At 32.4% G+C, this 14,501-nt stretch overlaps 1 long non-coding RNA gene and 1 other non-coding gene across 3 annotated transcripts in view; both read left to right on the top strand.

Annotated features, from left to right (window-relative positions):
• Nucleotides 1-14,501, top strand: part of LOC118203648 (uncharacterized) — a 266,369-nt gene that overhangs the window by 206,988 nt on the left and 44,880 nt on the right. Inside the window, exon 1 of one of the 2 annotated variants that reach the window (XR_015040020.1) lies at nt 6,498-6,609. The exons of the other annotated variant lie outside the window; for it this stretch is intronic. This is a non-coding gene — a long non-coding RNA (uncharacterized LOC118203648). Of the gene's footprint in view, nt 1-6,497; nt 6,610-14,501 lie in introns of those variants that run through there. 2 annotated transcript variants of the gene reach the window in all.
• On the top strand, nt 7,274-7,361 carry TRNAY-GUA (transfer RNA tyrosine (anticodon GUA)). The gene is given in 2 exon segments: nt 7,274-7,310; nt 7,326-7,361. It is a non-coding gene; the product is annotated as a tRNA-Tyr (tRNA).

The raw sequence follows: 14,501 nt of genomic DNA, 5'->3' as shown, positions 1-14,501 counted from the left end.
TACATTTTTATAATAACTGCTTATATATTAAGTGCAACTTTTATATCATCTATTCAATAATGTAACAGCGTTAAACTTCTTTTATTTATTATGAAAATTTATAATATTTGGAATATGTGATGTATCGACATCAAATAAATTTTAAACGGGTTCAGTAATATAGTACAAATAAGAGCTACTAGGTAATCGCTTATTACATTAATACAGATGCACAGCGGGGCCGGATTGCCATTTGGTGAAGCCACCTCGTACTGAGGTTGGTAATAGCGCTGTGACTACTTAGCTGCCCATCGAGGTGGTAATGGTCTTGGTGATCGTCCCGAAGTCTGTGGCTATCTCCAAAGTAAGTATGTAAATCTATTTTTTAGTGCGAGTTCTAGTTGGTCACCTCCCCCCCCCCCTCATTATGTATGATGTTATGTGTACTTAAAATTTGTATTGGATATTGTAAGTTATAGTGTACTAAGTGTTAAGCACATATGTTGACATGTTGTAAATGTACGAGGTGTGACACAAAAAAAAGCGAGACTAAGTGTGTAGCTTGAAAACAGAGCGGAGTTGGCAACAACGGTTTTTGTGACGTCATGCCACACACTTGCTCTATGCATGCGGCCAGTTTCGACTTAACCGACCACGCCTGTGGGAAGTACGTCATTGAGTGAACACGTGTAACTGCATTCTGCCGGAAAACTGTCTGATGTAAAAACGGAACAGCGAATCAATATCAAGTTTCTCGTGAAGAAATCAGCCATTTCAAATGTTAATCGAAGCTTATGGAGATGAAACTTTGTCTCATGCACGTGTGTATGAATGGCATAAGCGGCCGTATATTGTGGTAGTTCAGCTCGTATATTGTAATATCTCAGCATATTCAACACTAAGCAGGCCTGTATATATACCAGATAAATATTTTACCCGGAATTGGTATTCGTATGGTTCACACCTTGGACGGTATCCTTTCTTGTTTGCAAAAGAAAACAAGGAAAATGCTGTAACTCAGAAAATATAAAGCTTAGCATTCTCCTTATTAGCTTAAGAAATACGTAAATTACAAGAAATTCACACAGAGCTCCTTAACCTGTGGAATGAAGAGTTGCTGTTAATCAGATACGACCATTGCTTGGTTCTTTTTACTTCATTAAAACTCATAAAATGTATGTCTTGAAGAACTTAATTTCTAAAAAGCTAAAGTGCTTGAACTCCATGGAAAGGAGTCGAGAATGATGAACAGAGATAAATAATTAGTTAAATTACGTGCAGAGAAACTTTTTTTAACATTTCGTGTGTTACCTTTATTTACTAAATATCATGTTCTTCTCACTTAAAACATAAAATTCAGTTCAAGAGCAATATCGCAAAATAATTTTAAATTGAGCATATCTTTAGAATTTCCGATACACAGTCTCACGTGCTGGAGATAAAAATGTTTTTTCTGTATAACGTTGCCATTGCTCGCTTTGAAATCCTTGAGATTCTTAATCAAAAATTCGTTAAAGTTTTACAAAATATGAAGTAAAAAATAAAATAAATTCAAAATTCCAGACAGATACCCATATTCTTGTGGAAGACTAGTTATTCAAAATTTGATAGCTCTAACTATCGTAGTTTTTTCACAATGTGAGGAACATACATACATTCATGTAGATTCTTCATTATTTAATTTCTTTTAATATAATACATGGCGATAATATTTGGTGGCAAACATTTGAAAAGTGATTCAACGCTTTTAGTGATTTGGCGCAAAATGCCGTTTAAATGTTAGTTGACCTTATGGGCTATTCCCCCTTAGGCTAATAATTAGGTGTTTAAAGCTAAATAAAATGCAAATTAATAAATAAACATGTTAATAAATTTAAATTAATAATTGAATAAAAATCAAATGAATAGTAAAAATTAAATGAAATAACGAATCATATGAAAAATGTATACCTTAATAATAATGGAGTTCGGTCGAGAACGGTATTAATGTCAATTTGCTAGTTCTGATTGTTCACAACTTTGAAATCATAGGTAGAGTCAAACCTAAACTACTCTGTGTTATAAGCTACTACTTTTTAATAGGCATTTCAAAGCCATTTCTTCCCCCCCCCAACTTGACTCATCATCAAGGCAAAGATTGCTGTGAGAAAAAGATTGAAACCACTAATTTGTAAAACTCTTAATTTCCTCTGTATTGTAATAGCTCAGCATACTCAAAACTAAGTAGTTCTGTATATGTAATTGGCCAACCAGCAGTCGAAGGCTAAGGTCGCTGAACACTGATAGTTTCACATGGGATCGAATCTCCCGGCAAACGGTCTGGATGCAAGGATGTTTTTCGTTGGTTTTCCACATGTTTAACATAGATACGAGGCAGTTTTTCCTCAGAAAGTTATCCACGAAGACATTGCTTCCCATAGGAGGCCCACCAGCGGCCGAGCGGTAAAGTCGCTGAACACTGGTAGTTCGGTACGAGGTTCGAATCTCGCGAACGGGCATGGCTGCATGGGTGTTTTCGTGGTTTTCCCCGTGTGTAACGTGTATACGAGCCAGTTTCCCTTAGAAAGTCCTCCACGAAGGCATCCCTCCCTTTAGGCAGATAGCCCTAGTGTGCTTTGCCTTAATTAAATACACCACACACCAACACCACCTTCCCATAGGCTGGTAGCCCTCGAGTTGTTTATGTCTTTAACAATAAACCTAACCTGTACTACATGTAACTGGTAAATATTTTCCACCGAATTAGCGCAAGTTTCCGCGCCTTAGAAAGTAACCTTCTCTGCCAACATGTGTTCTATTTTTATTATTTTAGTCCAAAGAGGCTTTATCCCTGAGGGTTTATTATTTTTGTTTTGCGTTTTTGTGTCGAATCACTCTGAATGTCCGTTTCACTTTTCAAAGTGTTGCCACCAAATATGATCACCCTGTGTTATATTTAAAGAAATTAAATAATGAAGAATCTACATAAATGTATGCATGTTTCTCACGTTGTGATAAAACAACGGTACCCAGATACATCCAGTTTTGAATGACGTAATTCTACTGCGAATATGGGCATCTGGAAGCCCAAATTTGAAATTTGGAATTTCTTTTATTATCGATTTCGTATTTTGTAAAACTTTAACGAATTTTTGATTAACACACTCAAGGATTTCAAAGCGAGCAATGGCAACGTTGTACAGAAAAAACATTTTTATCTCCAGCGCGCGAGACTGTGTATCGGAAATTCTAAAGATATGCTCATTTAAAAATTATTTTGCGATATTGCTCTTGAACTGAAGTTTATGGTTTAAGTGCAAAGAACAATATTTAATAAACAAAGGTAACACACAAAATGTTACAAAAAATTTTTTAAAAATAATAATAAAAATTTTAAAAAATAATAATAAATATTTAAAAAATAATAATAAATATTAAAAAAAAAAGCTCTTTGAAGGTAATTTAAAATCTGAAACCAATCAAATTTTCTTTTTTTATTTTTTTAAACTTTTTTTTTTAGTCCAAAGGGGCTTTGTCCCTGAAGGACTATTGTTTTCGTTTTGCGATTTTGCGTCGGACTCATAAACGTCGGTTCACTTTTCAAACTGTTGCCACAAAATGTTAGAGTCCTGCATTATATTTGAAGAAATTAAATAATGAAAAATCTGCATAAATGATTGTCTATTTCTCGCATTGTGATAAAACAATGGTACATAGAGCCATCGAATTTTGAATGACGAAATCCTACTGCGAATATGGGCATCTGAAATCCCAAATTTGGAATTTGTTTTATTATAGATTTTATATTTTGTAAAACTTTAACGAATTTTTGATTTACAAACTCAATGCTTTAAAAGCGAGAAATGGCAACGTTATATAGAAAAAAAAATACTTTTATCTCCAGCTCGCGAGACTGTGTATATCGGAAATTCTAAAGATATGCTTAATTTAACATTATTTTGCGATATTGCTCTTGAACTGAATTTAATGGTTTAAGTGCAAAGAACATGATATTTAATAAATAAAGGTAACACTCAAAACGTTAAAAAAACGCCCCTTTGGACGTAATTTAAAATCTGAAACATATCAGATTTTTTTTTTTTTTTTTTTTTTTTTTTTTCATGTGTTTATTCGTTTGTTTGTTTGTTAAAAGAAGCAACAGGGAAATTGCTGTTAGACCGAAATTTTAAATCTTAGCACTCTCTTTAAATTAGCATTGTCAAGTTACAAGAAAGTCAATGAAAGCTTCCTAACGTCCCGAATGAAGAGCTGTTGTCAATCACATATGAACATCACGTGCTTCCTTTTATTTCATTAAAACGTTTGTAAATGTATTTTTCTAGAGTTTAAATTCTAAAAACCTAAAGTGTGAGAAGTCCATAGAAAGTAATCGAGAATGTTGAACAGATATAAATAACTAGTTAATGTAATAAACAGTAAATAATAAAAAATAATGACGACTCATATTGCGATCATAGTTGAGGGGAGGGGGAGTGCCTGTTTTAAAGTAACAGATTTTTTAAATGGACTGTATTGCTGCTTTTAAAGTTCATTTATAACATACAAATTCTTATGATAAGGTGGGTACAAGGTTATATAGCTGAATAAAGTGTTTCGAAGCGGAATGAATTGCTATGAGTCATCCTTATATCACGAGGCTTTAGGCTCAAGTAAGTGGGAGTTGAATATAAGGGGAACTGGTGGCATTAGAACCTTACTAACTGGCAATAAGTGGTAAGAACCGATAAATCTTGGATAAAAGAAACGTATGTATTTTAAGTAATAATTTTTGTGAACAGATAAAAGTGCCTCTTATTTTCGTTCCTAATCAATTCAGTACCTGTTTCACAGAATTGGGATAATATTTAGAATCATTTCTTGACCTAAAGAAAGGTCTTACTAGTGGCTAAGTGGTTAAAGTTGCTGATTTCTAATAGCTCGACACGAACTGATTCCAGGTGAGAAAGCTGACTGTATGTATAATGTGAATTTTTTGCAGTTTTCCTAAGAAAGCTTTCCATAAAAACATCCTCCCCACGTGTGCTTTGCATTATTTAAATGACCATAACCTAGTGCAGGGAATTCTCTATTTACTGATGGCTTTCAAATTCCTCTGTGGTATTTAAAATACGTAAAATTTTATGTATTTCTTCAATTCTAAATTTTATAAAATTAGAAGCAAACGAAAAATTTTAAAATTTTAAACTTTTCCATTTCCGAATTTCTTTTGGGAGATTAGCATGCTTAGTAGAAGCTTTGCATGTTTTGCCCATCCATGAATGAACCTACCCTATTTTTCACAGGGGAAAAAAAAAAAAAAAAAAAATTGAGACTCTGATTTAAAGTGTATAAGTTTATATTCTATTTAAAGTAACCTGAAACATGAAAACATTTTTTAAAAAATAACTCTAACTAACTATAACCAAAAAAATATTTTATTGTTTGATTATTTCATTAAATATTTCATATAGTTCGTATCTGTGTTAATTGCTACAGCTAAAAAAACATAGAGCAGAGTACTTCTGTTGCAGTTGCAGACTTTGCCCGGCTTTTCCCTTTTACAGATCGGTCCTTGTTTGCGTTTAAAATTTTTCTATTATTCTCGCGCCGTTAAGGCACGTTTCGGATAGCCGGCTCTTGGCTAACTTTGGCGAATTTTTAGCCGCCATCTTAGATTTCAAAAATGAGCCAAAAAAAAACATTTTTAAATCCAAGATGGCGGCTAAAGTTGTTTTCCCAACAAGCAAGCAAAGCCAAGAATTAAACTTTTTCTTAAAAAATTAAATTTTTTTAAAATTAATTTTTTATAAATAATAATTGTCTGAAAAATACTTTAGACGAAATCACATTAAAGTTTTATTAAACATAATTTTTTTTTAGTTTAAATAAAGATCGATATAAATAAAATGCGAGAAATTTAGTATTTTCTACAAATTTTTGAAAATATTTGAAAACAGCTTTACAAATATGCGATTTGTACAGCTATTTACAAAGCGCATATTTTGCACAATATTTTATAAATCGCAAGCGATAAGTTTCATGCTTTAAAGATAAAAGAAACATCTGTCATAAAAGCAATCAAGAAACACACTCTTTTATAAATAATAACTACATAAACTATTTTTAACTATAAGCTTAAAACATACACTATAAGTAAAAAAAAAAAAAAAAAAAAAAAAAAAAAAAGAAGTTCTTTCTGTGTCGTTAATAAAAGATCAGGTTAAGTAATTATTTTTTAAACTAAGTATTTACTTTATTCTGGAAGCATTCTCGAAGAATATATGAAATTAAAGTTAATTTATATTAGAATATATTTTAAATAAATTTTCGAAAATATGAACTAATTATGATTTACGATTTTACAACTTTTATTTTCTCTTACCATAATGTTCCGTAATCTATGTAAACAGAAAATATCCCTTTTCGTACTTCAGAAAAGTTCATACCTGCGAAAATTCCCTGTGTGGGTTTCAACATTTGTTAGGGTTACCATGATCAAGAGCAGTCGCTCTCTCTTCCGATGTCAATAAATCGCCAAGAGCCGATTATCCGAAAACCACCCACCATGAAACTTCGGTTTCATGTACATGAGTATCAACGAATTGTATTTACTAGACAATTCCATACGTATTTCTTCGCAGCTAACTAAAGGTATGCTTACCCATTCGCTTGAACACCACCCATTATCCATCTGTGGATGATTTGCTAAAATTTATAATATCTTTTTCAAAACAAATTTACTGTGGTTATGTTATTACTGTAATGTAGTTACTGTTATTCGTTATGTATTATCACATAATTTTGTTTAACAGTATAAGTAAAATTTATTATCTTTTGACTTTATGCAGCAAATAATTTGAAACAAGTAATTAATTTCTGCGTTCTTCAAATAACAAATTTGATCAAACAAACTACCATTGCTCTACACATTACAAAATTTGAATAAGAATTTGTAAATTTCATTGACTTCCATCCTTACAAATTGGTCCCTGTTAGTTTTTTTAATTTTTTTTATTTTTCTCCAATTCCACAAGTAAGTAAACTATTAAAAAAAATTCCTTAATGACAGTTATAAAAAATTTTAATCTGACTTCGGCATAAATTCCCAAGTGAAAATTGTTCTATGCTACAGAATTTTCTAGATTTGTATTTTATTCACACACCGCAGACATGATGTGAAATCTGAAAACAAAGTGGAAACTGAAGAAAATATTTAAAATGTATAATAAATTTTCTAAATACAAATTCAACTAATTTTTCTGCTTAAAAAAATACAGTTTTTAAACTTGGATTGTTTTTAGTATTACAAACTTGTCCGTCGATAGCTCAGTTGGCAGAGCGGTGGACTGTAGCTGGTTAAAGCAGATATCCATAGGTCGCTGGTTCGACTCCGGCTCGACGGATGGTTCTTTTTTCCTTGCTAAATTCATGAAATCACAATTTAACAGAGCTAAGAATTTGAGGAATATTTTCTTCCTGTGTTTCCTTCTCACAAACGCTATTGTTAAATTGTGATTTTATGAATTTAGTTCTTTATTATGTTGAACTCTTTTTCTTGACATCAGCTTCAAGATGTTAATTTTTCTTATTTTAAATATGAAGTATGTCTTATCACTTTTGCATTTACCTGTAATATTTTTTTTCATGGAAATTGTAAAGCTCAATGCATACTTTATTTACTTAAAATGAAAAAAAAAATAAATATAACATTTATAATGAATTACTTTTAAATTTAAAAATAATTTATTATTTTAATTCATTATGTAATTACTTTCGATACAATTTTTTATTAACATGCACTTTGCCGAATATTTCTATTCTAATTGAATTATCGTCATTTCAAAATTTGTTAAATTTAAAAAGAAATTTTTTATGGTTAGACTTTTATTTCATTATATTTTATTTAGTCTCGAAGACCAGTTACTAGATTTCGATTACATTTTCTTCATAAGTATTTTACTAGAATTGTTGTGGTTCTTATTGTTGAGTACAGATGGCAGCACAAGTTGCTACATTTTGAATTTGTGGTAGCTTCGGACTTTAGTAAAACAGGTTTATCGCTGTTTCATTAACGTTTCGGAAGTAACATCCGAATATATTATAAAACCAATAATTACACATAACTAGTGCGTTACTAAATAAATATTACAAATCTTTATTCTTAATTTAAGCTAGTGAAGTATTGAAAACAACTACAATATGGTTATTTTACGCACCGCGCAGATTACGGATAATTGAATATAGATTTGCAGAACTTGCATGTTCATGTTTTGGGATATCAGCTGTAGAAACTAGGGGAAACGTACGAAGCCCGACAGTAGTATTTTTTTTTTATCTTATCCGCTTACATGTATACTCCATCTCCTAGTTGAAGAATATAATTTCATTATCATCCGCAATCCAATTAGCCCCTTTTTTCTAATAAAATTTTTTTCTAATAAAAAGTTATATTTCTGATCTTATTATTTTTATCTTTCCTTGTATATTAAAAATAAAGTGACATTTATCAAACTATGAAAGATCACTTTAAATTAACTACGTAGAGGAATGAAGAAAACGCTGGATTTCAAATGGATTTTTTTATGAAAGATCTTCTGTCTAAATATCGCACAAACACACTCTTAATATATTTTTTCCCCCAATGGCAGATAGTGAACAATTACAAATGTAATCCAGTCCATTAATCTATACAAGGCCGGATGTGGTGGTTTCTTTATTATGGAGGCATCTAATAGGTGATCCACCATCGCCTTTCCTATGATGCGGCATCGCAGTCAGCTTCCCTGACCACTATACCGACTGTGCGGCGCGCACTCTTAATATTACCAGCTATAATCCATTTCAATGGTATAGGGTTGTTATCCGTTAAGGTAATTGGTATAGGGTAAGTGGTAGCAAAGGTAGAAGAAGACGGGAAAAGAAAGAAAAGTGATTAATTAGAAACATTTAATTTTACATGAATACAAATTGTGTACGGCAGCTTGAATGTTACAACAGATGCTCGAAGTTTGCATCATCAGACGCCAAACATGCCTGATATCGATGGGCCATTTGAATGTCGCGAATTATTTCATCTTTCTGGAGCAGGTTCTTCCCGATTTGCTTGACGATGTTCCACCAAATGTGAGGCGAAACAATGTGATTCCAACATGATGGGACCCCTGCTTATTTTGAACTGGATGTTCGTAGCCGTTTGAACAAACTATTCCCGCATCGATGGATTGGGCGTGGTGGACTAGTTCCCTGCCCCCCCCCCAAGCTCACCGGATTTATCGAGCCTTGATTTCTTTTTGTGGGAAGCCATCAAAACTGTCGTGTATCACGATCCTGTTGTGTCTGAAATAGATCTCGTGGCAAGACTCACCTGCGCAGCTGCTACAATCAAAGAAACTCTCGGTGTGTTTCAACATGTCCGGCAATAAATGGTTCGTCTGTGTCAGGCATGTTTGGCGTCTGATGTGCAAGCTTGAGCATCTGTTGTAACATTCAAGCTGTCGTACACAATTTGTATTCATGTCCAATAAAATGTTTCAAATTAATCATTTCAAATTAATCACTCTTGTTTCTTTTTCCATCTTCTACCTCCGCTACCGCTTACCCCTGACATTTCTGGCCATTGGTTCCTTATGCAATTCTTAATCCTTATGAAGTGCCCTATCTCCTCTAGAAGTTTGTCGCAACATTTACGGTACACCCTGTATAAGTCATTAACAAGAAATAAAGTTTTTACTGCATAAACACCTAGGTGCATTGATAAAAAACTCACTATATACTGTATAATAGGCAAAATATCGAACTGTATATAAATGTAAAGTATCCTTTTTAGATAGCCTATATGTTCGAGAATAAGTGTACCAAATTTAGTACAGTTTTCAGCCAGTCAAAATTTGTCATTCAGAGGAACTAGTACGAAGTTGTATCATAGAGATAATGGTAATTTTTTAAAGGTAGTGGAGATGTTGGCCAGATTCGATCCAGTTATTTCAGAACGCCTTAATAATATCAATAAATGCAAAGAAGATAACAAAAAACATATTCCACACTACTTAGCGCAGCATTTTCAAAATGAAATAATTAATATTTTAGCCGAATCTATTTCTAATGAGATAACACGCATTGTCAAAAGAGTCAAATACTACATTATAATTCTCGCTACACTAAATATTAGTCACACAGAACAAGTAACATTTGTAATCAGATGTGTGAACACTACTGATAGTAAGACAGATGGTAAGATAGAAAAAATAAGAGCTTCAGAAACAGATTCTCAAAATTAATCCTAGAACATTATACGTGCCATGTGAAGCTCCTACATTAAATCTCGTCATTAATGAAGCTACAAGCTACAGTGGTAAAAAATCTGGGTTTTTTTTTTTGTTTTGTTTTGTTTTGTTTTAATATGGTACAAGAGGTTATTAGGTATTTCTACCGCCTTCTTAGCATGCCTTCGTGGTGTACTGGTCAGCACGCTCGGCGCGTATTTGAGAGGTCCATGGCTGGATTCCCGGCTAGGGCATTGCTCATTTTTCATGCCTCGTGCTTCGAAACAACCTAATGTTTCCACAATTTGTATAATTACTTTTCTGCGTCCCCATATCGATGGGTTTCACAATATTTCTAATGATGATCTAATGAAGGCCTACATGGAGTTAGATATTAAGTTAAAAAAAGGGCTTAATTTCTAAGATTAGAAGTGCAGGAGTCCTATGGAAGACCGTCAGCAAAGAGGAACAAGAGTAAAGAAATAAATAAAATGACTATTAAACTCATTAATAATTTTTAAATTAAATAGTTAATTATTATCAAATTAATTAATAGCTATTTAATTAATGTTTATAAATTGTTATTTAATCAATAATTATTATATAATTAACTAATTATAATTTAATTGATAATTATTAAATAATTAATTATTATATTTATTGAAATAATTAAAGATTGAAGTAATTAAATAATTTAAATTAAATAAAATGTAAAGAGATAAACTGAAATTTAAAACGCGGTTTTTAATATAATTTTATTGTTAAAATAAAATTTTCGAGATAAAATTTCTACTGAAATTTTTATTCATTTACATAAAAGAAGTGCCGTAACCTTCTTGTTCAGGGCTCCTGTGCGTTCCGGCTGGAATTATAATTTAAAACAAAAACTAAGAAGCACCGGAGCCGATATCCGGTGGGCTCCGGTCCAATTTAAGCTCTGATCATAGGGGGGAGTTCTTTTATCATCACAAAAATTAAATATACTTAAAGTATAGCTGATGAAAATTCCAGGGCAAAACAGAATGTGGGTATGAGTGGGTGGAAACAAAAAATGAGGGAAATCTTGGTGAGAGAGAACGTTCTCTTTTACCGCGGCTCTGTGCTGATATAATTATAGCCATCAAGCAGATGGCAGATGTGTGTCAGGGGTAAAATGAGTCCTGAATTTGACTCCTAAGGATGAATGTAAAGTTGCTGGTTACGCTATCTCCTCCTCCCCATTAGTGGATACTGTGGGAAGACGATGTATAGGACGTGCTTGAGCAGTTTATCTCAGTATTTCCCTCTTATTGTACTCGCTGTCACTTAACGCACATTTAAGAGCACAAAATTTCCTTCCTGCGAGGATAACTAACTGTAAGCATCGATAACAATGCACTAGATACGATAGCATGGCGAGAAATTTACTCGTTCCTAAATAAATTCCCCCAAATTTATTGCTTTTCTTAAGGAGAAAGGTTTCCGCATGTGAGGGGACTTTACTTGAACGTCTCATATTCTCATGAGTTCGTATTTCTAGGGAAATAAAGTATTTCAAGTCTGCTTATTTTTAGCCCTTTGCTTCACAGTGTGTCCGGTCTCGACACACCTAAAAATTTTCTTCTGTACACACAGAAAAATTTAATGAAAAAGGATTTATAGGTTACTATAGGTTACTCTAAACTTCTTTATTTATTGTAGATGGCAGCTCAACACAAACCAGTCCATATATTTTACCCATGTTTAGTTTTTCAAACTCTCATTTTTCAAAGAAATCTTCCAGATTTTTTTAGGCTATAAAAGGAACTGTTTGAAAAGAAATTTCTATATTTTTTTGGCTGTATGCTAATCTCCTTATTCTATATTCGTTTTAAATATTTACCTTGAAATCTTGCCTAAAATCAAACGGCGAAGCCTAGGTGTGCCCAGACCGGGCCCACGGATAATCTAGGACAACTGAGGGTGTATTCTTTGTTTCTCCACATCTCATCGGTCAGTTCATTGAAAACAATGCTCGTTTCAGCCCTCTTTTCGAAGCTCTATTCAATCAGTGTGCCACTTTGGGCACAACCACAGAAATAAAACGATAAGTGCTATCCTCACAAAATTTTACTTGTGTATTCCTCTAGGCCTAATTAGACTGCCTACCTTTTTTTTTTTTTTTTTTTTTTTTTTTTTTTAATCAAAACTCCGACTTTAAAAGGTAGCGTGCCGGAAAGGGTTAAACTAAAACGCTAGGAATTCTAAATTATTTTCCCTTTAAATTGTGGTTCAGTTTTATAAAACGAAGTACCGGAGCTCATCTTATTTAGGTCTCCGGTACGCTCCGGCTAAAATTGTAATTTATCTTAAAAATCAAAAAGCAGACTCTGGTGGCCTCCGGCGCAATTTAAGCACTGGGTTAAAGGTACACTGCGGAAAAAAAATGGAACAATTCTTTATCTTCCGTTCAACTTGGCCAATTGACAAAATTCGAATGGCATTTTTCATGTCTCGAAAGTGCGTCTTAGGATATAGATTAGATTTATATTTAGCATTGTTCTAATATAGGTTTTTTGACAAAAAATCGGATTTTTTCTGAAAGGACATGCCAATTGTTTTCCATATTTCGATTCTACGACTCAAATAATGCCTAAATATTAAATTTTGTAAAATTTGGTTCGAAATTTAGGGAGAAATTCAAAAATTTATCTTGGCGATTTTTTTTCAGTTTGCTCCTAGAATAATTTACTTGGCCAACTTCTTAATATATAGCAAACTATTTTCCTTTCCCTTCCATTGAGCAGGAGCGGAAAAAAAAGCCCCATTGTTCCTACCTTTTTACATGAACGGAAAAAAATTAACAGTGTTCCTACTTTCAAATAATTTTAACCAAGTGCAAATAATTTTCAAATAATTTTAACTAAGTGCCATCAAATGTGCCAAGTGCACATTTCATGTTATTATCGCTTTCAACAAATATGCCAAATTGCAAAACGCGCCAATATATAAATTCTCATATATCTTCGGAAATTTTGAATAAAAAACTGTAAATTTTTGCAAGTATGCTTAGAAATACATCTACTTTAAGATGAGGGTAAAAGTTTTATAGATTATAATTCAAAATGTTTTTCAAAAAATATTTAAAAATATAAATTTTGAAAATAAATCATAAAAAATGGGCGAATGTTATTCAGAATGAACCTAAATTTCGAAATGGGAAAGGAAGAATCAAATAAGTTTAATAAAAAAAGAGATATTATTAAATATATGCCAAATTCAATTAACATGGAGCAGCTAAAATTTTGAGAGGTAATTTTTTAAATACTACTTGTGCGATTTGAAAAAAAAAATTGACAGTTTGGCGTAATTTAAGTCGTAGAATTGAAATATGGAAAAAACTGGTATGTTATTTCAGAAAATGTCCGATTTTTTTTTCAGAATTACCCACATTAGAACAATGCTATATATAAATCTAATACATATCTTAAGTGGCTCTTTCGAGACATAAAAAACGACAGTTGAATTTCGTTAATCGGCCCAGTAGAACGGGAGGTATAGAACTGTCCTTTTCTTTCCTCCCCCCCCCCCTTTTTTTTCGCAGAGTACAATAGGAAGGAAGTATTTTGAAAGACATAGACGGTATATAACATATTAATGAAATAACTTCATTCAAAGATTTTTTCCAGGTAAAAAACAGCCACTTAATATTAGAAATTATGATCGAAAATGATCTCATTTCCTGTTCTCCAAATTTTGCTCTAGCAATAAGAATTTTTTTAACCTTACCTGTTTCTGTGGCTTCAGGTGAAAGAAGTTTAATTAAAAATTACTTGAGAAATAATATCTACGAATGGCTTTCAGATTTGGCCATCATCTCTACTGAATCCAAAATTTCTGGAAAAAAATGATTTCACCGAAATTATTGACAAATTTGGCTCTCAGAAAGCCAGAAAAGTTTTTTTATAGTTAAGTATTGGGTAGTCTTTGTAGAAGAACTGATTTATATACTTTTCTTATTGCGAGATTTATGCTTTAGTACTTTTTTTATTAGATTACGTAGATTTAAGTAAATAGTGTTATTTTGCATTTCTAGTTATAAAATGTCTATTTTTATTTCCAAAGTTGTAGGGTTTCCCTTATTTTGCATAAGTAATTTATTTTAAGTTTGATGCCTTTCCTGAACTCCTCAACTTCCGCTCACATTTTCTCGCCAGGATGTAAATTTAAAGATAAGTGAAGTGCGTATTTAAACAGATGAATCTCTGAGTTTATTCAGAGAATGCTTTTGCTCGCCAGCGCACTTTTCGTTGTTGTTTCGCT

This window comes from Stegodyphus dumicola, chromosome 3, assembly GCF_044657685.1.
Source record: "Stegodyphus dumicola isolate Sdum_Otavi_A_Nest chromosome 3, ASM4465768v1".
Taxonomy (NCBI): Eukaryota; Metazoa; Arthropoda; class Arachnida; order Araneae; family Eresidae; genus Stegodyphus; species Stegodyphus dumicola.
Note: the sequence above shows the minus strand (reverse complement) of the source record. Positions and strands in the feature narration are given on the sequence as shown.